Source organism: Cynocephalus volans, chromosome 5 (assembly GCF_027409185.1).
Source record: "Cynocephalus volans isolate mCynVol1 chromosome 5, mCynVol1.pri, whole genome shotgun sequence".
NCBI classification, from domain to species: Eukaryota; Metazoa; Chordata; class Mammalia; order Dermoptera; family Cynocephalidae; genus Cynocephalus; species Cynocephalus volans.
This window is the reverse complement of record NC_084464.1, coordinates 82,056,185-82,083,559: the sequence shown is the minus strand read 5'-3', so window position 1 is coordinate 82,083,559 and position 27,375 is coordinate 82,056,185.

The window sequence follows — 27,375 nt, the reverse complement described above, 5'->3', positions numbered from 1 at the left end:
AAAATGCCAGATTCTTTCAAGATATTCTGTGCCATTTTATACCCTTATCACCATGGAATAACAAGCCCCATCTCAGCACACACGCAGGTACTGAATATTGTTCTTTTTCTGTGTTTGCCAATTTAATAGACGAAAGGTGGTTTCTCACTGGTGTTTTAATTTGCATCTCAATCTCTGTACAAAAACACAAACAAATATGCTAATGTGCCTAAGTAACATAATATCCATGAGTTGTTTCTTTTTAATATTCAGAAAAATGTTGCATGTTTGGTTCGAAAACTCTGAAGTAATTGTAGCAACTCTTAGAGATCAGATGAGGATGATATGACGGTTTTCTTTCATTATTCATGCCAGAATTAAAGGATTCTTGTCATTACGCCCTTCTTGCTGCTGTCCTGCTTATCTCTTCTCTTCCTGATGATGCTCCCTAATTCTTCTCTACAGTAGTACCCACTTATCCATGGTTTCACTTTCTGTGGTTCCAGTTACCTGCTGTCAACCAGGGTCTGAAAATACAAAATAGAAAATTGCCAGAAATAAACAATTCATTCGTTCGAAACTGCATGCAAGTCTGGGTAGCATGATGAAATCTTGTGACCTCCCACCTTCTCCCATCCTGGACATGAATCATCCCTTTGTCTAGTATATCCAAGCTGTATATGCCACCTGCCCCCATTAGTCACTTAGTAGCCATCTCAGTTATCAGATCAAGAAAACATACGACATATAGGGTTCATTCATATATGCAGCTGCATGCCACAGGCCGCTGGGGGTCTTGAAATACATTTCCCTCCAATAAGGGAGGGCTGCTCTAGTTTCAATACAAATTTTCTCTCTTTTAATTGAAACATAAGTGATTGTATATATTTGTGGGGTATAGAGTTGCATATAAAAACCTGTGTACAATGTGTAATGATCAAATCAAGATAATTAGCATATTCGTCATAACAAAATGTAATCATTCTTTGTGTCCATAACCAATTTCTCACTAACACCCCCGCTTCCCACCTCTAGTAACCACAGTTCTGTTCTTTCCACAAAGTTTCTCTTTTATGCCACATGATATTTTTTACACTAAGTGCTGTCCATCTACCACTGTGCCTAAACCCCAACACACATACACACACACACATGCTCACACCTCAAAGACACCTGACTTTCTCATAGGAAAAGTTTTTTTCATTCAACTATGGACAGTTTAGTATTCTAAGATAGAAGCTGAAGTTTCACAATCACTCCTAGAATTATACAGTTACATTTTGCAGGCCAAATAAAATAAGAAAATACAATGATATCTCACAAGCGTAAGGAGCTTTTTAAATATTCTTCATGGAGATAATTCAGACAGTTCTTAAGTGAGCAGATTTAGAAATCTAAATCATACCTTTTTAAAAAAAACACATAAAAACATACAAATATTTAGAGTCTATGGACTTTGGACATTATTAAAATTACTCACCTTATTAGAGTGTATTTTAAATTATATATTTAAAGCACAGAGGGATAAATACCGCATGTGTTCATTCATATGTGGGAGCTAAGAGAGAAGGGAAGGCAGGAAAGAAAGACCACAGCAGTGCCATGATCCAACAGAGGGAGGGAACATTCCTAGGGCTACAAATAGGAGTGGAGGGGATAAGGGGAGGGGGAGGGAGGTTGGGGGATAATTGGGAGGGGACAAAGGGTACAAAAGTAATTTCTGGTAATGGGTATGCCCACAGTATGACTCTGGCCCTCACATCATGGGCAGAAGGGGGGAAAATTAGCTTTGTATCTAATGAATATTCTTAATAAATAAATATAAATAAATAAATATATATATATAAATAAAATAAAATTAGAGTGATTCATAAGTATAATAATAACTTTATATTTATAAAATCTGATTTAAATGGATTATATTATGCTTTGATTTAAATCTGTTCTGTTCTGAAGTCTGTGAGACTTGCCTGCCAGGGAGCAGAGGAGAGTCGATGAGTAGGTGTTTGCCAGGTGGGCTGCATGCCTCTCTGCAAATTTTAGCTCTGTTTTGAGAGTTTGATTAACTTTTATGCCCTGTCTGCTTCTAAGGTAGGCCCAGACGGATTAATATGACATTTTGATGAGGAATTGCATAAAATGTGCTAAATTTACCATTAAGGGAAGACATTCTCTTTTCTTAACACACTCCTCCATTCTGCAACACAAAGGCCTAACTTAATGTGGTAATTTAACTAATTACAGTGTACAGTATTAAAAGAAAGGAGAAAGTTTTTTTCCATGAAAAATTTTCTTTGATATCCTCAAGATAAATACTCCTAGAAATATGTTATTTTAAATTTTTAAGTTTAGGTTTGGCTAAGTTTTATTGATTTTATTTAATAAAGAATAATTTTATAAGAATGAAAGAAATTACCAGTGTTTATACTACTGTTTTCAAACCATGACAATAAACAAAGAGAAAAACTAGAAAGCCTGCTAACTTTTGTTTTATTGTTTCTCTACATTTTATTTATCTGGGTTAGATTATGGAATTCTCTAGCTGTTTATTTCTGCAATGAATTTTAAAGGAAATTAAGATGATCATTCATTTTAATATATAATTTTATTTACCAACAGATTAACTCTTTTTCTCCAGCATTGTGACTACTATAATTTTGTTCATTCAGCGATTGTATTAGTCCTTTTCTGTTGCTTATAACAAAATATATGGAACTGGGTGATTTATAAAGAAAATGAAATTTATTACTTACAGTTTCAGAGGCTAGAAAGTCCAAAATTCAGAAAACACATTTGGTGATTCTTCTTCGGTGGTGGCTTTACAGCAATGCAGAGGTCTCACATGGCACAAAATGGCAGAGCAGAGAGAGATTAACCCCCTCATTCACTCTTCTTTTAAAGCCCTCAGAATCATGACCACCATTTTTACTCCATTCACTATGGCATGGTCCTACAATCTAATCACCTCTTCAAGGCCCCACCTTTCAATTACCATAATAGGATTTCCCACCCTCTTAACATTTGTCATACTCAAACCAAAGTATGAATTCTGATGAGAAATGCAGCAAGCTGTCCCCATTAGGCAGTGGTCATTCTGACCAAAAAATAATATAAAACAAAACAAAATCTTTCAGTTAGATATATTAACATAACTTGGCTTTGTTCCTTCAAATAATTTTATTGATCTCTTAAATGTATACAATGGGCAAACCAGATTAACTGGAAATTATCCTTCTTTCTAATGTCACAGTGTCACTTAAAACTAGCCAAGCATTCCTGACCTGAATCTTGAGAGTTTTAATATCTAGCCAGTGTCACTTGCACCTAGAAATTTTGCTTTGAATTCCCCAAACCTATGCCTTACGTAACAACTCATTCTGGTTTGACCTTCACATGACTTTGTTAAGGAAATTTTAAAATATATACATACACAAGGTGACTTCAAAAAGTTTGTGAGAACATGGAATTAAACGATAAAAATATCAAATATAAACTTTATTTCTCAACATATGCTCCATCAAGTTCAAAACACTTTTGTAAGCAATGATACCAGCCATTTAGTTCATCCCTAAAGAACTGAGGATCCTGAGAATTTAAATATGTCAACAATCTTTTTCACATTATGTTAATTCAGTTTTTTTATATTATTAACTGAAGAAAAATGGGTGCCCTTTAAAGATTTGTTAAGATTAGGAAACAAAAAGAATTCAGAAGGAGCCACATCAGAACTGTAAGGTGGATGCCTAACGATTTCCCATGGAAACTCTCACAAAGTTGTCCTCGTTTGATGAGAAGAAAGAGCAGGAGCATTGTCATGGTGGAGAAAGGCTCGATAAAGCTTTCCTGGGTGTTACTCTGCTAAAACTTTGGCTAACTTTCTCAAAATACTCTCGTAATAAGCAGATATTATGATTTTTTGGTCCTCCAAAAGTCAACAAGCAAAATGCCTTGAGCATCCCAAAAAACTGTTGCCATGACCTTTGCTCTTAACAAATCCACTTTTGCTTTGACTGTACCACTTCCACCTCCTGGTAGTCATGGCTTTGATTGTGCTTTATCTTTAGGATCATACTAGTAAAGCCATATTTTATCTCCTATTACAATTCTTCTATGAAATGCTTCGTGATTTTGACCTACTTGTTTAAAATTTGTAAACTGCTGATATCTTTGGGGCATCATCCCCATAAATTTTTTGTAAAACATCAATGATTTCACCATAAATTTGATGTTTGTTCTTGCTTCAATTTTAGCAGAATTCATGTTGCTTTGATAGGGATTCTATTCAAACCGATGTCTTAGCCTTCCTAGTGCCTCAAACTAGCTCCCGTTCAGACATGTTATAACAAGTTAGTACAAGTTTATTTTAGTACAAAAACATTTTGAAATCCATGCAAAGATTTTTTTAGGATACCCATTTTCCATGTATATACATCCACACACACATGTATATCAAACAATGTATGTGTAATGGCTAAGTGTTATACCTATGCATATGTATATGTGTGTGTATTATACATTCCTCAAAAGAAAAGGTATGGTTAACATTAATTTAGTGATTCCTTTATGTCAGATATTTTACATGCTGATCTCTGGTATACTGACTATTATATTTTAAGGCCCTTAAATATGTTTAAATGCATAAATGAATGAATGGAAGACTTTGTGAGCAACACAAAGTAATTTCTATATTTTAGGTGAGGATACTGAGGCTCAGAGAGATTGAATAACATGCCTAGGATTACCTAGCTAGCTGGAACAGAGTGTAACTTTTAGACATAAATCAATGACTTAAAGAAACCTACGTACTTCTTACCAAATCAATTTGTATGACAATATGATAGGCTAGAGTATATGCATTTGGAAACCTGAGCACAAGGAATGTATATACAAAAACAAAAACTACAGGAAAATTTTGCTGAGTATACTACATAGCTAGCTCATTCTGCATTAGAATGTTATTTAAAATGATACCATCATTAATCCTGTTTTCATCTAGTCATTAAATCCTTTATGATCAGAAGACATGGAGTGTGAATTAAATAGTACTAACTAAAGAAGAAAAGGTAAATGTGTTTGGATTTTTTAATTTTTAATTTTTATTTTATCAATATACAATAAAGTTGATTTTTGTGTCCCTTTACCAATTTCTTCTTTTCCCTTCTCCCTCTCCCTGCTCCTTCCCCATCAACATCATATCTGTTTACCTGTCTTAACAAGTTCAAGGAATTGTTGTGAGCTGGTCTCCTGCCACCAACCACTCACTGGGTTTTTTATTTTTTGAAATTTTTTGTTTTCTGGAAAAAACTAATTGCCAGGATTATTTAAATTCACCATTGCTAATATACAACTCATGTGGGAAGAGATAATACTGTCTGTCTGAGATAAGAGCTACTAAAAAGAGAAGCATGAAATGGTCTTTAAATGACTCTTTTATAATGTATGTGGAGAAAATATATTTTGTTCACACATTCATATTTATACCTATTTTAATTTTTAAAGAAAAACATTACTATTTGAGGAATACAAGCACAATAATAATGACCATGGTTCTAAATCAGGAAACAAAATACACAGATTCTTTTATGTATGATGAGGTTAGCAGACTTATTTCAATTCCAGTTTTATTCCATGATGGGTATTTACTTAGTCCATTGTGTGTTGCTATAACAGAATACCTGAGACTGTGTAATTTATAAAGAACAGAGGCTTATTTGGCTTATGATTCTGGGACAGCTGCATCTGGCACGGGCCTCAGACTGCTTCTATTCATGGTAGAAAGTGGCAGGCAGCTGGTGAGTACAAGCAGATCACATGGCAAGAGGAAGCAAGAGAGAGAGAGAGAGGAGGTGCCAGGGTCTTTTAAACAACCAGCTCTCGTGGGAATAGATTGAGATCTCACTCAGGTCCCCTTCCCCAAGGAAAGCATTAATCCACTCATTAGGGATTTTCCCCCATAACTCAAACAGCTCCCAACACTGCCACATTGGGGATCAGATTTTCACATGAGTTTTGGAAGGACAATACATCCAAACTCTATCATTTGGCCCTCGGCACCCCCAAACTCATGTCCATCTCACATACAAAATACAGTCATTCCATCCCAACAGTCCCAAAAGTCTTAGCTTGCTCTAGCACCAACTTAAAAGTCCAAAGCCCAAAGTCTCATCTGAGAGCAAAGGCAAAACTCCTTCCAGCTGTGATCCTGTAAAAATCAAAAGCAAATTTATCACTTCCAAGATACAGTGGTAGAACAGACATTGGATACACATTCCCATTCCAAAGGGGAAGAATAGGCCAGAAGAAAGCAGAAACAGACCCCAAACAAGTCTGAAACCCAGCAGGGCAAACTTTAAGTCTTGAAGCTCCAAAATAATCTCCTTTGACTCCAGCTCCTGCATCCTGGGCACAATGGGGCATTTGGGCCCCCAAAGCATCAGGCAGCCTCACTCCCTTAGCTCTGCCAGGTGCAGACCAGGGGGCTGTGCTGGTTCCTGTGGCTTTTCCAGGCCAGCATTGCACTTTGCCAGTGGCCTCACAGTTCTGGGGTCCTGGGAGCAGCCTCACTGCCTTTGGCTCTATTAGACATTTCCCTGATGAGGGCTTTCTCTGGGGGCTCTGACCCCACTTTCCTGCTCAGCTTTGCACTAGTAGATGGCCTCTATGGTGGCTCCACCCCTGTGGTAGATCTCTGCCTGGGTCTCCAGGCTTTTCCATACATCTTCTGAAATCCGGGTGGAGGCTGCCACACCTCCACTGCTCTCATGTCCTGCCAGCCTGCAGACTTAACATGATGTGGATGCCACTGAGGTTTCCGGCTTGTGCTCTCCAGAGCTGCTGCACAAACAACACTTGGGGCCATTTGAAGCCAGGCTGCTCCAGCTAGAGTAGCTGGAATGCAGGGAGCAGGTTCCTGGGGGGAGCTCTGCCCTAGGTCTGTCCTCTGGAACAACTCAGGACTTGTAGGCCTTTGGGGCTGTGATGGGAGGGTCATCCTTCCAGACTTCTGAAATGCCTTCAGGACCTTTCTCCCATTGACTTGCCTATTAGCATCTGGCTGCCTCACTGCCAAGCTAATGTCTTTAGCAACCAGTTTATCTGCTTCTCCCTTGCAGTTACTCTTCTGCTCTCTGCTTCTCTACCATATGGCCAGGATGCAAATTTTCCAAATCTTTACACTTTGCTTCCATTTTAAATTCTAGCTTTACATCATGCCTTTGCCACCATAACACAGAGTAGGCTGTTAGAAGTAACCATGCAGCTTCCTTAATGTGCTGCTTGGAAATTTCTTCCACCAAACACTCTGGTTCACAACTCTTAAGTCACACCTTCCACAAAGTCCAAGGGCATGGATGTAATGCTACCAAGTTCCTTGCTATAGTGTAGCAAGTGTAATCTTTTGTCCAGTTCCCAATAAGTTTGCCATTTCTATCTGAGACCTCATCATCAGCATGGCATTTACTGTCCATGTTTCTATCAACATTCTGGTCACAAGGATTTAACCATTTAACTCTAAAATATTCCACACATTCTCTCATCTTTTTGTATTTTTCTAAGTCCTCCAAACTCCTCCAACCTTTGCCTAACACCCAGTTCTAAAGCTGCTTCCACATTTTCAGGTTATCTGTATATCAACACCCCACTCCTGGTACCAATTTTCTGTCTTAGTCCATTTTGTGTTGCTATAGCAGAATACCTGAGACTGGGTAATTTATAAAGAACAGAGGTTTATTTGGTTTATGGTTCTGAGACAGCTGCATCTGGCACAGGCCTCAGGCTGCGTCTACTCATGGCAGAAAGTGGCAGGCAGCCAGCAGGTACAAGCAGATCACATGGTGAGAGGAAGCAAGAGAGAGAGGGGGGAGGTGCCAGAGTCTTTTAAACAAACAGCTCTCATGGGAACTAATAGAGCAAGATCTCACTAAGGTCCCCTTCCCCCAGGGAGAGCATTAATCCACTCATTAGAGATTTTCCCCCATAACTCAAACAGCTCCCAACACTGCCACATTGGGGATCAGATTTCCACATGAGTTTTGATGGGACAGCACATCCAAACTCTATCAGGTGTCTTGATATCTCATGTACCCTGACTAGGCCTTAGACTGCTGAAAGCAGTATTAGCAGGATCTTGTTCAGATATCATTTTAATGATATCTGAAGAAACTTTTAAAATTTTTATATTAAGCTGCCTATGTGAATTCTACTCACTTTTGAGAGGAACAATACACAGTTTCTTAACATTTATTTATTAATTCAACAAATATTTATTATTTCCTATAAGTCAAGTATTTTGCTAGGCTTCATAGACATGACAATGAGTAAAACCACTCATGTCCTCTGCATCTAGTTAGGCTATGAATAAATATACCTCAACAAATAATAATAAATAATTGTCTAATAATAAATGATTGATAAATTTTTAAAAATTCATGCATTGTCTTCTCCAGCATTAATCTATTAGTAAATCCTATTGGCTCTATTCCTAAAATACATACAGATCTCAAACACATACCAACTCTATTTCCATCTGGTCCTACTCCCCATCTTCCAGCTCCAGAATTATTACAATGGCTTCCTCAATGGCCTCCCTCTTTCTGTCCTTGTTCCACCTTCACTATTGATGACTATTGTCCACACAGTAGCTACAGTGAAACTTAAAAATATGTTATCTCATGCCACTTCTCTGCTAAAAATCCTCCAGTGGCATAATTTCTCACCAAGAATTCAATTTCTAAGTCCTTGCCATTGCCTTAGGTCTGGAATATTCTTGCCCTGTCACCCTCTCTGATCTCTTCTCCTACTCCCCACCACCCCACTGCTTTCCTGTATTAGTCAGGACTCTCCATGAGAGGAATTTATTACAGGAATTAGCTCACACAACTGTGAAGAGAAGTCCCACGATAGGCCTTCAACAAACTGGATGCCAGTAGCATGGCTCAGCCTAAGTCTGAAGGCCTCAAAACTAGGGAAGCCGATAGTGTCCTTGGTTTAAGTACTGAAACCCAAAAGCTGAAGAGTCTCGAGCTCTGATGTCCATGGACAGGAGAGAAGAGTGTCTCCCAGCTCCAGTGGATAGAGAGAGAGATTCATCTTTTTTCTCTGTCATTTGTTCTCCCCAGGCCTGCAGCAAATTGGATGGTTCCTGCCCAAAATGAGGGTGGGTCTTTCCCACCCAATCCACTCAGGTGCTCCTGCTAATCTCTGCTGGAAACACCCTCACAGACACACCAAAAAAAAAAAAAAAATCTTGACCAGGTTTCTCAGCATTCCTTCATCTAACCAAGTTGACACCTAGAATTAACCTTCAGAATTACCATACTCAGGTTCAGTCACTTTGACATTCTCGCTGTTCCTTAAACATGCCAAACACAATCCTGCCTCAGGGTCTTTGCTCTTGCCCTTATTTCAGTCTGCAACATGTTTGCCCCATGTATCCACTCAGCTTACTTTCTTACTACCTTCAGGTACCAACTCAAGTGTCCCTTAGTGAGGTCTTCTCTTATCCTTTACACAGAAAAATAACTCCAATCCCCAGCCCTTTTTTCCTTGACCTGCTGTATTATTCTCCATAGTATTCTCTGCTATTGAACACCATTTGCTAACTGGTAATTCTCAATGACTTAGGATACTACCTGGAACACTGCAGGAACTCAATAAGTATTTTTTTTCTAATGAACATAGTGGAATAACATATTGCCTTTACAATCATGCTATATAGAGACTATTAATAAAATAGAACATTTGTAAAACCTATTAAGATAAAAGTAAAATAAATAGACAGATGACAGATATCATCAAAATATTATCTTTGGGTGGGCTTTGTTATGGGCGATTTTATTCTGTTTTGTGTGATTTTCTATTTACTCATAATTTTGAACAGAGAATATGCACTAGGTACATAGTAAAATATGAAATATTACTAAAATGCAAAAATATTTTTAAATAAAAGAAGAAAATAATTTTGAAAAGAACGATAAAATATGGAGAAATAAGACTAGGGATAATGTACTGGGATAACTTCAGCAAATCCTTTAATACCAATCAATCATGCCCTAGTATTGATTAATTGAGGAGTGAAGCCTCCTTGCTAGGAGAATGTAGAATTGTGGTCCTGATCTCTATTTTGATAATCTTCGATTTTCATCAGTTTCTGTGGTTCTAACTTCCATTCTCCATTTTCACTATCTCATTGGTCTAGCCTATTACTAACATCAGAGATGTCTTGTCATGCAAGAATTATTAGTTTCTTTGACTTAGAGAAAATCTGTCCTGTTTCCAAAAAAGTGCAACAACTCTATTTCTATTGTCCTGGCAAGTTCTGCTTTGTTTTCTAATTTTAATTGCATGAACTCTTGCTACGTCATGTATCTCCAAGAAGGGAGACTTTCTTGTACAACTCGTTTGGAAGGTGGATATACTCCGGTGGAATAATTGCCTGTGACTATACGTAAAAAGTACATTGTGAAAATTCTAATTTATGAATTGAATGTTTCCCATAAAGTTCTTCCCCACTATTCTTTGAATGCCTATCCTTCACTGATGATGATTTTTTTTTTCACCATAGATATCTTCACCATATTCAGTCCTGTGATTGAACTTACTTTAGCTCATGAGACTTTGCTTTCACTGATTAAGAGCGAATCACACCAGAGTTTGGGTTGCCTTGACTCCAAATATCTACTAAAATCATAGGGATAAAAGAATCCTGAAATAATTTATTGGAAATTATTATTTGTATTGAATACCAGTAGTTGACATTGAGTGGGGCTGGCCTGGGAGGAGGTTTTCATGGGATTGATAACATACTCCACGGATCTAGCAAATTTCTTTATTTTACTTTCTAAGAAGTTTGAATTATTTGGCCATCTTTTCAATGCTGATTTCTAGTTTCGTTCTCAGGTGGTTACACTGTGACCTAAAATATTCTTTTTAAAAATAAATAAATACATATATGGACAAATGCAAGAAATATTTTCAAAAATACTCTTTCATAAAACCATAGTGCTCTGTTGGGTATGTGTATATAAGCACAGTCCAGGTATGTAAATGTCCTTCCCTCAGTTGAAGTACAACTCTGGCAAATTATTTTCCTCTGGAGAGTAGGGAGCTACTTTTATTTGGCTTTCAGATGTGCCTCCCATAGTAATGTTGTAAGAAAAACCCAAAGGGGTGTTGTCCTAAATCTCCATAAATTGAAAGAATAAAAGCAAGGCATCCGTGGTGAACACCAAAGAATTTTACAAGAAGGGGACAGGGGCATGCTCTTCTCTCTCTTTGGCATAGCCCATAGTAGAGCTGCGATGCTGAGAAGGGCTCCAGAACATGCATGTACTCTGAATCTCTGCCCAAGGAGCCAAGGAGACCACGGTGCAGGTAGAATGTTGGTGCCACCTAGCAGAAGAATATTTGTTTTTGAACCTTTTGTCAATTCACTTAAAATACTGTAAATGAGGTAGTTACGAGAGGCTGGAGACTTTGATTGATCAGATGGAATAAGAAGAAGAACCAGCTATGTCAACTGGCTGTTGAGAGCTAGATTAGTTGGGGTTGAATATGACAAAATAACTGAAAAATCCTGCATTCAGTATGTCTTTGTCTAGATGGTTGAGGGCAACGGCATCTAAATTCATCTCATATTACAGCTGATTTAGCCACCTTTTAGAGAAGAATCTCTTCTTCGTGGAGCCCAAACTAAAAAGACATACTTACTTGTGCCAAAACCCAGAAACCAGGATTCTTTTGACCATTATCTAAACCGTGGCTGATTAATCATTTTGTGCCCAATAATGTCAGGGTAGCATAATAATTGGTTGATTAAAAATAGATTGTACTAAATTTTTTTAAAGTGCATATATATGCAGTATACACAAAAATATATACAAGTATATACAGAAGTATACATTTATATCTATATATACTTATATATGAGCTTTAATTATACTATTGAAAATCTTCAGAATTGTGGCTATGTTAGTTTACTTGATCTGGCAAATTCTTAAAGATAAGTATTTCAAATTCATGAATTTCTCATATTTGTAGTAGATTTTTTCTTGATGTGCTTCTTTACTAAGTCATTTTATCTCCTTCATTAGACAACCACATTTTTAGTGCTTTTGTCCTTGAAGTCCACTTTATGTTACATTATTATAATCTTGTGAATGATATCATTCATTCGTTTTATAATATTTAAATAATCATTTTCATTTTGTTCTAATTTTATACTCATATTTTATAACTAAGATGATCATACATCCTTAAACAGCCCCATTTTACCACCTGTTGCATCAGTGTACTTAGCGGCTTCCTTTACTCTTAAAATCTTCCTAATTTAACAAAGAAATTATATGGTCACTCTACTTACAAAAAACTCATAATTTGAGTTTAATTTTTTGCCTAATATAGGAACCTTTGCTTTTAATAGGGGAAATCACTCCACTTAAAATTTATTCTGATTGATACATTTCTGTTTCTTCTTTCTTCTTAATTCCTTGCAATATTCTTACACTATATGTAAAATTCTGGCATGTGTTATTTTCCCCTATCTTTCCATTGTTTTTCTAACTTGAGCAATTATTTTAATGCCTGCTTTTTATGAAATAGAAATAGGTCAATATAGATGGTTTACTTGACTCTCCATTCTAAAAGTTATTTCCTATTATTACCAAATGGATTGAAACCATGTTTTTGTTCTCTATTAAAATATTTACTCTCTATTTTATTATAATAAATTAAAATAAAAGGTTTCATTCTATTTTCCATTCGGTAATGCCCTATTAGATATTTACTTCTTCACCCACTCTCTCTCTCTCTCTCTCTGTAATCATATATTTTTTTCTCTTTTTCTGTAGATATCTTTCCTTATGTTCTGGTTTTCAGTGTTGTACTTGAGAAGTCCAACACTAGTGTAATTTCTTTTTCTCACCGAAAATCTTGTCTTTTTGTTTGGAAGGTTATAAACTTTGTTCTTTATTTTTAGGAGGTAGAAATGTTACCAGGGTTTGTCTTGGTAAAATCTAGGTTTGTGTCTCCTTTTCTAATTAGCCCCATCTAATATTCTTAACCTATTTCCATTAGGAGATCCAACAGTCTTATTCAGCTGATCCAGAGAAAATTTCTTCTACAATTTCTTTTATTATTATACCTCACTATCTTTTGCTGTTTTTCTTTCTGGAAAAATATTACTTGCATGTTAGTGCTCTCAAATCTGTCTGCAAAGCTCTAGTATTTTTACTTATTATTTATATTGAATTGGCTTTTTATTAAGTGTTATGTGGTTATGTGATTTTTTTGTTTGATTATGAAGGCTATGATTTAGCTCTAGGATGTGCCTATCAGGGTTTGTTTGTTTGTTTCTTTCTTTCTTTCTTTTCTAGTTTATCTATTTAATTTTTACATTTAGTAATTATCTTAATTCTGTACACTGTTTCTGTGTCCTGTATTTCTCTCCTTGAGAATTCTTAATATCATTTGTGAATGTTTTCTACTGCATCAGCAGAGGCTAACAATTTCAAAATTTAGCTTTATTTCCCTCCCTCATATCCAGAAGTCTTTGTAAGTAGGCATACTTACTTTTATCTTTATGGATATTGTTTTCCAAGTAGGTAAATTGTTCAGGTATCTCATTTAGCGACCACTGGTAGGAACTGCTAAACCAGTTGCAGAACATGAACTTCTCCAGCATATCACTGGCTGACATGGGGAGAGTGGGTGGCTTCTCTGCTTCCAGTCTTCTTCATGTACAAGTGAGGATGGTGAAATCCTATAATTCAGTTACATCATCAATTCAAACAGATAGAGTCCTATACTAGAGTATGCACAAGCCTGGCAGGTGCCAACCACTCCTTTGCACCATTGAAGCAATGCTCCACACATGCAACAGCTGAATATTCTGTTTGTTTGTTTGTTTGTTTGTTTTCCTCCCAGGTTCTCCTGGAAATTTAGGAATCCTTGACTCACTCTAGCATACCAGACAATTTTCCTCTGGAAGTTGTATAGTCTACACTGAGATTTCCCCATCCATTCATCCATCAGATTTATTTTATTTTTTGAGTACTTTTGGCAAGGAGTTAGAAGAGAGTTAAAAATGTGAGATTCTTTTTGATAATAGCCATTATAACTATAGTTAACAGTTAAGCTTTGTATATTACATAATAGCTAGAGGACAGGCTTTGAAATTTTTTCACCACAAAAAAATGATAAATGCATGAGATGATTGATACATTAACTACCCTAACCCAATTATTATATAACATATATATGTATCAAAATATCAGACTGCATACCATAAGTATGTACAATTACAATGTGGAAGTTAAAAATTTTTAAATGTATGTTTCTGACGCCTTTCTTTCTGAATCACCTTTTTTGGTATTCCATTTCCTTTATACATTATAAAATTATTTAAGAATCAGTATACGGGAAAGTAGAAAAGAATGGTTTATTGCCTTTAAGGAGGCATAATTGAAACAATGATCATGATGATGATAAAGATAAAAATACCTATTTTCAAAGGTCCAAAAAAGATATAGACACAAAATACTAGTAGAGAATAGACCCTGTAATTACATTCATTCGTACATTCATTTAATAATTTAACAAATGTTTATTAGCATCTACTGTATACAAGGTACTCTTTTTGCTGGAGATACAGAGATGATTAAAAAAAATTCTCCTCTTGAGGGGCTCACACTCTAAAACTGTTAGCATTAGTTGTAGCAATAATGTAGTAGTAGTAATCAACATTTCTTGTGCACCTAGAATATTATATTTTCTTCTAAGTGCTCTGATGTTTTTTTATTTACAAGTATTATCTCATTTAATATTCAAAATATTTCTATGAGATGGGACCATTATTATCCTCATTTTGCAAATTAGGAAACAAAATCATTGGGAGACTGAAAGACTTGTTCAATATCACATCTAGTATGATTAAATGCTAATATTAAAATTCAAGTAGTCCAACTCCAGAATCACCTTATTAATTACAATAATGCTTTGTCTAACATATATAGTTTAGAAGACCATTAAATTAAAAACATGCAATCAGAGAGACTTGAAAAGTTATGTAAGCAACACAAAGTAGGGAGGAAAGAGCTCTGCTAAGGAAGAACATGTGTGAGAGTTTTTATTAATCCATGTAGCAGTCAGTGTGATGTTAATCCATTGGGTTAGCTGAGAAGTTTTGTACTGGAAAGAATGCACTTTGGAAAAAGAAGTATGGTAAATGAAAATTATAATGTTGAAGAAGAACTTGATGGAACAGGACAAATGTTATGTGGAAAAGCTTACAGTTTTAAGCAGATAACTTCGAGTCCTCAAACATATGGTCAACTAGTTTTTTTTTTTTAAAAAATTGGTACCAATTTTTATGAGATACATTTTAGAACTGAAGAAAACACAAATTAGTTTTTAGTGAAAAAAGCAATTCTATCAGATTGAATAACATGAATCATTAAGAATCCTTTACAAGCACATTTAACACAATTTCTTATTCCCATTTTAGTCAGGAAAAAGAAAAGAAAGAAAATGGGTTATTTTAGCTGAATCATTTGAACACATAAGCAAATATAAATGTGATGATCAAGAAAGTCTTAGAAGTGAGTAAAGTTTAGTGTCCTATTATTGCCGACATGATAGCTTTTTGTTCACTTTCCTAGTAAGAACTGTTTCTCTCAACCTATTCAATACAACATGTGGCCAAACAAACTTGTCAATCAATCAAAATGGACACAAACAAACCATGTACATTATAAATGATGTTTGTAGAAAATCCTGAGATGAATTTTTGTGTATTACCTTTCCTATGAGGAAAACATACTCATATTAATTGACAGAAAATGTAGGAAAATTGAACTTTCTTTTTGGTGGGGAGAAGAATACAAGAATCTCATGCCATATATTTAAAATTTTTCACGGGTCTATTCTGAATTTCTTTAATATATTTAATATATCAGGAGTTTTTTTGATGGTGAAAATTAAATCACTTTAAATTCAGTACTCATAGCCCTTCATTTCTGTGTCCACATCTGTATAGATTCCTTAACAATTACTATGTAAGTGTCTATGTCATCCACAGATACAACAGCTTTAATCTTTCCTCCTAATTTTTGTGATTTTTTTTTCTTGCACTAGTGACCTAGTGACAGACTGAGATTTTCAATATGTTGAGTAGTGAGAGCAAACAACCTTGTATTATTCCTAATCTTAATATTTCACCATTAAATATTAATTAAATATATATATTTTGCAAATGCCCTTTACTGGACAAAGGAAACTGACATCTATTGCAAATTTGCTGAGATTTTTAATTATGGATGAGTGTTAACATCAAGTAAATGCTTTCTTTATATCTACTGTAAACATACATACACTCTGACACACACACACATTTTCATTCTGTTAATGTGGTGAATCACATGGATTGATTACTTAACACTGAACCAAACATTATTGTACTTAAAAAATATATACTGTTGGATTTATTTTGCTATTTTTTTAAATTTTAACTTCTCAATATAAATTACAGTTGATTTTCCTGTCCTTTTACCAATTCCTTTTTTCCCTGTTCCTCTCTCCCTGCACTATATCATATCTGTTTACTTGTCTTAACAAGCTCAAGGAATTGTTGTTATTGTTGTGCCTTCTTCCCCCCACACCACTCTTTATTTATTTATTTATTTGTTTGTTTATTTATTTATTTATTTATTTATTTAATCTATTTATTTTTAGCTCCCACAATTAAGTGAGAACATGTGGTATTTCTCTTTCTGTGCCTGAATTGTTTCACTTAATATAATTTTCTCTAAGTCCATCCATGTTGTTGTGAATGGTAGAATTTCATTATTTTTTATAGCAGAGTAGTATTCCATTGTGCAGATGTACCACAGTTTCCTTATCCACTCATCTGATGATGGACATTTGGGCTTGTTCCAACACTTGGCTATTGTAAATAGTGCTGCAATAAACATGTGAATACAGGTATCCCTTTTGACAATGATTTCGTCTGTTGTGTCAAGAGTAATATTGATACATGATTTTTTTTTCTGCAATGTTCCTTTATCAGGAGTATTTTGGCTCCATATAATAAATTGGTATTTAATTCCCTTCTGTATTTTAAAACAAAAATATGTAAGATTGTTATTTCTTCCTTAAATGTATAATAGAATTCACCAGTGAAGAGACATGCGCATGTAGTATTCTCTGTCAGTACCTTTTAGTTGATTAATTTTTTTAATTTATTCAATATATTTTAATTTGTTTAATCAATATATAGGTCTGATTAAATGTATTTCATAAAATACTTAATTTGTATTAATTTAATAACAATACTTAAAAGTATATTATTATATGAGTAATTATCTTTAATAAGTATACATATCTTCTTTTGTTCATTTGATAAATTTTGTTTGTTAAGGAATTTGTTTCATCCAAATTGTCAATTTCATTGCTATAAAATGATTCATAATATTCCTTCATTATGCTTTTTTCCTTTATTGAGGTAGAATGGACAAATAACAGTTTTATCATTACTCTTTTAATGTCCACAGAATCTCTAGTGATGTGAAATTTTTATTCCTGATATTAGTGATTTGTGATTTCTCTGACTCTTTTTTTCATAAGTTTTAATAATTGTTTATGGGTTTTAGTAATCATTTCAGAAAATAAACTTTTGGCTTACTTGATTTCCTTTATTGAATGTGCATTTTAAATTTCATTAGCTCTGCTCTGATATTATTTTTATTTTCTTTCTTCAATTTCCTTCAAAACTATTTTCTTTTCTTTTTCTTTTTATTATTTTCTCAATCCTAATTTCCTTTCACACTGAGTTCTCCGAGTTTTGTCTTTTAATTCAGTCTGAAATCTTATTTTTTTGTTCTATCAACATTTAATGTAATTACTGTTATTGTTGCCTTTACATTTATCAACTTAATATGTTTTTATTTGTCCCTTTTATTTTTTGTTCTTTTATTTTTTCTTTCCTGACTTCTTTTGTATTAATCCTATATGCATATATATATATTATTTTTTCCATTTTGTCTCCTCTATTAGCTTTTTATTTTATTTTTTGTGATACTTTCAGTATCATTAATTTACTGGTTACCTAGAAATTACAACACGCAAGCTTAGCTTAATACAGTCTATTTTATGTTAGTATATTTACCAACTCCCACAATACAAAATCCTTACTGTAGTTTAACTCCCACTGCCTCTATCCCTGCCTTCTGTGATTCAAACTGCACATATGAGGCATCTTTGATTATGTCTGATATCTTTCATGTCTTGTTCAATTTTTTATTCTCTTTTCTTCTTCAGTTTCATTCTGGATAATTTTCTGCCCTCTAGTTTGCTAAGCCTTTCTTTAGCTTCCAGGCATACAATGCATTCTTTATTTCATGTAATTATTTCTGTAGCTCTAGAGTGATCACTGAATTATTTTTCTAGATTTTAATTTTCAACTGAAGTACTCTATAGTTTCATGCCATTTATCCACGTTTAGTTCTGTTTCCTTTTGCATATAAAATACAGCTAATTTCTTGCTGCTAATCACACTATCAGAGTCATCCCTGGGTTTACTTCTATTGGCTGCTTTTATTCTTCTTTATCACTTAAATTTTCCCATGTTGAACATATCTAATAATTTTTGATTTATGAAGTACATTGAGGATGATATAATGTAGAACTTCTGGATTATGTTATTTTCCTCCAAAGAGTGCTGAAATTTCTTCTGTCTTGTAGCTAAATTACTTGCTGATCCTACTGATCTTGCTGAGGCATGATTTTAGGCTTAAGAAAGGTCTACTTCTGTGTTTTCCTTTATCCAAGGGCATAGTTCTTTCTCTTAGGCTTTACGTGTAAAATATGTATTTTTCTGGGATCTCAACTAAATGGTCAAGGCATGCATCAAGATCCCTTCTCTCTGGATGGCCTGAATGTCAAGATGAAGATCTCTCCAACACTTAGAAACCTTTGACATATCTGATCAGCTCTTAGATTCCCTTTCACTGCATTCTCTCTCTCTCTCTCTCTCTCTCTCTCTCTGCCTCTCTCCTGCTTACAATAATCTCAATCTTTGCATGTACAGTTTAGAAGTTGGCCAAAGATCTGACCGAAATGTTTCACAGGTTTCTAGGGATTCTATTCTGCAGATACCTTCTCTCATATACCCTGACCCCTCCCACATCTTTGTGGCCTTAGTGGTATTGAAGTCAATCTGTTTTTTCCATCCTGAGACTATCTCTTTTGCACTGCAGTTCAGAAAATGCCCTCAGGGAGATCAGAGATTTTTCTGAGATTATACCAGCTAATTACCTACTGTGTTCCTGTACTGCGATTGTTAGCATTTTGTTGTGGACTTTTGCATCTATATTCATCAGAGATATTGGCCTGTAGTTTTCTTTTTTTATTATATCTTTGTCTGGTTTTGTATGAGGGTGATGCTGGCCTCTCAGAGTGGCCACTGTTTCAATTTTTTTTGAATAGTTTGAACAGAATTGGTACTAATTCCTCCTTAATGTTCTGGTAGAATTCAACAGTAAAGCTATCCAGTCCTGGGCTTGTCTTTGTTGGGAGACTGCGGATTACAGCTTCTATTTCATTATTTGTTATTGGTCAATTCAGGTTTTCTATTTCTTCTTGGTTCAGTCTTGGTTGTTTGTATATGTCCAAAAATTTATCCATTTCCTTCAGGTTTTCACATTTGGTGGCATGTAGTTGTTTGTAATAGTCTCTAATGATTCTTTGTATTTCTGTATATCAGTTGCAATATCTCCTTTTTCACTTCTGATTCTTCTCTCTTCATTTTTTTTTAATCTTTTGTATCATTTTTTGGTCTTTATTTCACTGAGTTCTGCTCTGATCTTAATGATTTATTTCCATTTACTAACTTTGGGATTGGATTGTTCTTGTTTTTCTAGTTCTTTGAGGTGTAGGGTTAGGTTGTTTATCAGAGAAGGAATTCTAATTGGGACATTGGTGTTGGATATACACAGCTTGACCAATCAACTGTGGTCAAATAGATATGATTGCAATGAAGAAAGCATGGTTGCTGTGACTCCCACTGTGGACTCGGTCACTGTGGATCAGAGGATGGAGCAGACATCAGAGAAGGAGGAGTTGCGACCTGGAAAGATTACTCAAAAAGTGTCTACTACCAGGTGAGAGAAAATGTTTATCATGCACATAATTGCCTTATAAGGGAAGGTTTCTCCTCCTTACTTCCCTCCCCTCAATACATTTTCTGAGAAGAGTGCATTATTTTCCTTACCACTGTTCATTAGAGACCAGTTAGTGAAATCCCAAGTGACCTTACAGCTCTCTCTTCCCCAAAGGAAGGGCAACAAGCATGAAATTGTTGTCTTGCTTTTGTTTATTTAATGAACAACAATGGCCATTCCTGTTAGGTTTCAGTCACTTTGAAATGCACATTTCCATAAAATTATCACTGTATGGAAATTGTTATATTTTTAACAGAAGTGGTAACATGTGTACATTACTTAATGTATTCCCTACAATAAGCAGTTACATGATGGGCAGTGACTAGGCAGATAATCCTTCCTTGTAAAAAGGCAGTTTTGATTATATAAACTTACTGAAGAAATGGATAACTGAACAAGTTCATATCAGCCCTCACTTATCTAAAACCCGTGGTGATGTCCAGATCCCTATGGCTTTGGCATCTGAACAGACACACTTGCTAGATTGACTACACAGTTTCCCTTCTTCACTTGCTGCTCCACCTTTTGTTTTTCCCCTCTCCCTCCTACCACTTTCTTTCTTTGTGATGGTCATGAGGCATTACCATACCTCTTGCTTTGGCCAAGGAAAGTGAAACACTGTGTATCATTTCTGAGCTTTCAGAACACCATGTGATTTACATCCCTACTTTTTTTTTCCTGCTTTGGCAGTTTGAAAGCACGTGTCCACATGCAGCCACCATCGGTATGGGTTTCTACGAGACTAAAAGGAGCAGTCTAATGAGACTCTGACACATTGGACACATGATATGAAGAAGAAATTAACATTAATTGATATAAACCACTGAGATTTGGAATTATTTTCTATCACAGCATAATCTAAACTATCCTGAACAATATGTGTCCAGATACAGCAGACATTCTTCAAGTAAAACCTCCTTACTCAATTCTTTATTTCTTTTCTTCCCAAGCAGAATGTGGCTTCCCAGAAAATAGAAATCGTATGTTTTCCATCTTAGCCCTTCTGAGGTGCACAGTGAAAAACTTAATACTTTGTACATAACCTATTAGTAGTAGCAGTAGTAGTATAGTAGTGGTATTCAATTGAATGACACTTATAACTGAGTGGCAGTAGTTCTGGCTGTATTGAGTGATTCTGGCAAAAAATGACAAACTTGGTAATAAAAAGTGAGAGGTATTGAAAGAGAAAATACCTATTACTAGAAAAAAAGAGATCATCCCGAGGGGATTTTTTTGTTAGTAGATTTAGCACTGTAAGAAAGTAGAGTGTATTTTTAAATTGAGGAAAATTCCAGGGTAGTAATTCAATTCTAATGGAAGACTTACAGATGCATTTGAAAATGAAAATGGCTAGACTAGAGCTCATAAACTGGTGACAAGAACTTTGACATGGATACATTTAGGCAAAATGAGAGATTCTACATGCACATGCATGCACACACACACTAGCATCACCATCATGTAAATAGAAAATTTCATATCTAAATTACATCATGTAAATAAATTACATACTTGGAAGAGTTCACCTATCGATAGTTTGGGAGAAAGTGAAATCACTTTAAGTTACTTTTAAATTGTATTTAATAAAGTCTCAGTGGGTATCTTAAATGTTTTGCTCAAATAATATTTTGTATTAAACATAGTTTCACATTTTTGTTCTCATAAAAAGAGATTCTCACTCAAATTACTGTGAAGTTTGACACTGAATAGATGAAGTAATACATATATTCATCCTTGTCTACAGCTGGAATCTTCAAGCTCCAGAAGAAAAAATAAAATGACAAGAACTGAGCATGGAACTGAGGAATGGTGATTGTGCTAATGCAGTTCATTCAGACTACATCAGAATCTTCTAAAATAAATAAGTTCACCTCTGGAATGCTTCTGAAGATCAGAAGAAATGTCAGGATGTTTTCAGCTTAAGTTATAAAGATACTAAAATATAACGGTCAAGCTAATTTAGTTCAAAAACAAATGTTTGGACACTGAACATTCAAAGATGCACAAGACATGGGTATCTACATCTTTGAGTTGCTCATAGTCACGGAGAGAACAGAAAAACCACAGTGTAATAAGTGCTGTAATGAAAGCAGGTGTTCAGCAATATGAATACAATGATGCAGGAGTGAACAGGTCTGATTACAAGGGGCCATGAAGGAAAGAGAATAGAAACAGATAAAACAACAAGGCTTTGTGCTATCAGTTCACTGCCCAACAATTTAATGCACAACTCTTAGATTCTCGTTGTACTCATCACTAAAATAAATAATCCTTAACACTGTGAAGTGAAAACAATATAAAACAAAAAATGATTATTTCTATCGCACGGTCTTCCATCAATGAGGTCATGACCATGGAGACACCTAACCCTAAAAGAAGATATTAAAATTTCAGGGTCTTCTTAAAACTCTATTTGGTGGAATAAAGGATTTCTTTTGGAGAAAATTAATATTGACTATGAGAAGAAACCTAATTAAGAGATGAAATAGAATACTAGAGGCTATTTGGAGAAAAATATTGGACTAGAATTTTTTTTTTTACTCAAGAAAACACAAAATGTCTCCATAACCCATGAAGATTGAAAACATAAGCTATGCAACTATCCCAATAATTTTAATGATGTATTTAAAATATCAGTAGAGAAATAAGTAAAATATAACAGGAAGATATTTGTAGCCTAAGAATGTGGGAATGAGGAAAATTAGATTTTTCCTTAAAATATAAAATAAGCATAAAGGATGAGATAAAATAAGGAACATTACCAAAAGAGGAAATGGCTTCTGATCCTTGAGGGCAATTGGATGGATGAAATATATATGAATACAAGCTAGTGAAAGGGTAAGAGAGGGAGACAATGGCCAACCAAGAATGGTTCAGGGAGCAACCAAAGTATTTCAGTGCACTGTGCTGGTCTGGCGTCATCACAAAGAGTGAGGCTTTCAGAGACTGATGCCATTGAGCATTCAAAATGTACAAGTAACCTTTGTTCTTGATCCATGCTTATCAAGAACGCTTCTTTTAATCTGACTTTCTCATGAACTGCCCATAAAAAGAGATTCTCAGTCAAGTTACTATGAGGTAGTTGTACTTCTTGACAGATATATTTCTCATTGTAAGGTAATATGGCATCTGTTTTTTGTTTTCTTTTTCTTTTTTCAGGAATATTTCATGTTCCATGCAATGCTAACTTCAAGACAGTTACGGTACAATGATAGACATACAGAAAGAACTGTAATTTGTGCTTCTTAAAAGAATAGTAGCATTACTTTAGCATTTGAGCAAAAAGCCACAAAAATGGCAAATTGACAGCCACCTCAAAGAAACCACAATTCATTTTGATACCTCTTGTGTCAACAAGAGGGATGTGGAGAAAATGTTCTAGTAGTAAAGAGGCACTTTACCTAGAAAAGAAGAAACATAGGGCATAAAAGCTATTGATTCTTATTTTAATGCCTATCCCCAAAGTAGATGTTTGGAAAATAAATGTATTAGAGTCCTAGAACTCCTATCAGTATCCCATTAGACCTGTGCTCAAGGTTTATTTCAAGCTCTGATGTGCAAATAAAACCCTCGAGTCCTCTGTGATCACAGAAAGAGTAGGAGGTGGGGGTTGTGGGGAAAGCTTCCCCAGTGCTTGAGTCAGCCCGCTGTGCACAGATACACAACCTGGAGCTGTACTTCTGCAAGACCGTTGTTATTTTCTTCTGAACTAAGGGCTCTGAAGACAGTTTTCATCAGAGAAACTGCTTTGTCTAGTGAAATTAGAAATGTCTTTGGAAGTATAAGGTGGAATGGAAAATTTAGACAGGAAGCTTCTTTGTGCTGTATAGGTCCATGGCAGCTGTTGCCCTTCTTGGTGGAATTAGGCAGGACAGTGATGCCTGGAGGGCTGACCTTGGCCTGAAGTGGTAACTCTCCTTTCGAGTTTGCCTCACACCTCCTCATTCTCTGGTCTTACAATAATTCACAATTACTCAACTGTAATATGCTCAAGTTGCTTTGTTTCATTGGATTTAAAAGAGGGGGAGTAACATGTAATTAACAGTGAAAAAATTAATGGTTTTAAATAATTTGAAAGCATTAAGTTCTAGAGAATTGTAAGGCCTTTAGTAATAAACTAAGAATTGCCCAGCAGATTATATTTTCAGAGCTGGAAGAGCCTTTTGAGAGCCACGTAGTTCAAACCTCTTATTTCACAGATGAACAATTAGATTTTCAGTAGCTGAGGCTCAAAAGAGAAGATATAGAAAAAGAAAGCTAACTTATTATTGGACATATTAAATTTGAGTTGCTGGTAAGATGTCTGCTGGGAAATATTAATTATACATTAGAAAATGTGATCACAGGGCCAGGCTTCCTTCTCTTTTTATGTGGTGTGTATTCTGGAACAAATTTTTCCTATTATGGCTCTGATAAGTATCCCATATTTGTGCCAACAAGAAGGGTTATTTTTTGTTGTTATATACCAGTACTGGGAACAAGGAGGTTAAACTAACATTACTCCTAAATTTTCTACCAGGTACTTTCTTCCCAGGATTATACTCATGAATCTGTAGCAATCCTAGCTCTCCATGGGCCACCCTATGCTCTGTGAGGGTCACTGTCTAGAAATTCTGGACATACTTCTCCTCATAGGAGCCCACATCCTCCATGTGGCAGCAGCCAGTGGGCTGTGAATGGAGGCCAAGCTGTAGGCCTCCAACTCCAACACACAAATCTCTACAGACATAACAGCATCTAGGGTTGCGATGACCTGAGGGAATTACAATGTAGGAAGAAAGTTAAAACCACAAATGTGTTATTTTCTCAACTGTTCAAGAAAAAAATCTTCCTAAAATAAAATACTCTTGAAGCATCCTTTTATGGAAATTTTCTGGCTTCAAGTCTTACCTTGTAGTAAAAGTGCCATCATCTTAAAATTCAATGACACCCAACTCTGGTTCTCTGGTTGCCCATTAGAATCATCGATTTTTTTTGTTTGTTTTTTTCAATTTTAGCCTTCTAGTGGTTTTTTTTTTTTTTTAATTGAGAATAGAATTGAGGTTAACAGAGGTGGGAAAGGGGGAATGAAAGGAGGCATAGTGAAATATTGGTAAAGGGCCACAAAAAATGATTACATTGTGTAATGTGGAATATACTAATTATCTTGATTTGCACATCACATATTACACATGGTTATCGATATTCAATGCAGTACCCCACAGATATGTAAAATCAATTATTCAGTCATCTGTCAATGGACATTTATGTTGGTTCCAACTCTTGGTTATTGTAAATAGAGCTGCAACAAACATGGGAGTGCAGGTATCCCTTCGACATGATGATTTCCATTCCTTTGGGTATATACCCAGCAGTGGGATTGTTAGATCCTATGGTAGTTCTATCTGTAGTTATTTCAGGAACCTCCATACTGTTTTCCATAATGGCTGCACTAATTTACAGTCCCACCAAGAGGGTAAGAGTGTTCCCTCTTTCCGCATCCTCACCAGCTTTTGTTATTCTCTGTCTCAAAGAACTGTTAAGCCTAATCCCTTACAGACAAGGCTATTTGACAGCTGCTATACCAGTCACAACTTTTATTTAGCATCCCCTGCTTTTTGCATACTTTTTCCTTTGCATATCCTGACTTTCTTTCGTCCTTTGGAGCAGATGTTTGAGACTCCTTGAATCTGTGTCTCCTCAGCTGCAGTCCTAATGATTTCTCAATATAACCCTCTTTTTTATTAAATTTCAACCAGGTTGTTATTTTTGCCTTGGTTGAAAATAGGCAGGAATACATGAAACCAAGAAAAGCTATTCTTACAAAGTTATTATTCATTCATTTGAAAATTTTATTGCTCTTCTACCCAATACATGTATTGTTCAAGAAGCTTGGAATATAAGAGACAACAGAGCCGACATAGATCTCTGCCCTCATTGGGTTTTTATTCTAGTAAATGGAATTTTTTTCAACTGTAATTAAATTTTGATTTAATTGAATACTGCTGAATGAATGCAGAAGACAAAACATTAACTAAACATTTTGCAGATATTTAGTTAAATAATTACTAATTTCAGTTTTGCAGTTTTCTTTTAGCATTTCAAAGCATATACATAGATGTGTGTATACACCACACACCAATGCACATACACAATATACATATGTATATTTATATAAATATACCTTATATAAATATAAAATATGTTTTTTTCCCCTCTTTCTATCTTTCTTGGGCCCATGAAAAGGTCAAAGGTTCTAGGCACCCTTTCTAGTTCATAAAAATGGTAAAGTGGTTCTGGTCTTAGTTCAATATTCTGAACTAGAGAAATGCTGGTTAGCTCAGTGCTAAAAATAGTTTATAAAACATAATAAAGAAAAAATGCTGAATGACACCTGTGACACCTGTGATGTACAATCTTCAGTACAAAAATGGTACAAAATACATCAAGATAATTTACATGAAGATTTCCATTAAAGACCAAAGCTTGTAAACTTTAAAAACATTTTGATGCCAATGAAACTGTAATATCAGGATATAAGTGTATATTTCATATTTTTTAAAAGACAGGAAACTCACAGTAGAACTTCTTTCCTTTCGACAGCTATTAAATGGGGACGATGAATACAGTAGAAGTTATATCTGCTACTCTAACAAAGTATACCTTCTTTAAATTCAACAAGTTGGTGAATAATTGTCTACTTGAAATTTATTAATCCTCACCTTTGATTTTTTTCCAAGACCTACAAAAGGGAAATCAGCAGATTTTGTCATGGCATTGGTTTATTGCAAATATTCTAGGTGTAGATCATGACAACCATAGCTTCAGTTCTTGTTGCTTGAAGCCACAATAAACTAGAGATATGTTCTAGGGTCAAAAGGCTTCCAGAAAATGACTGGCAGTGTGCCTGTGATTGACATTTCTATTACCAGATGTAATCTCCCACTTCAGAGAAGTAATTGTAGCATTCAAATTTTTTTGTAGAGAAATGAACTTTTCAAAAACTGAAACTCTCTTTGGATTTTCCACCTTTATAATAACAAGATGTGTATTTTTTGTTTTTAATTCAACTCTCAAACAGAATTATCAGTTAGTTCACTGGCCCTGATTTATGTATTGTGTTTCTTTTTGCTCAAGGTTTTAAAGAATCATATACATCCCCAGAGTGCCAGCAACCCTAGAATAATTGTCCTCAAGAGTATAGCCT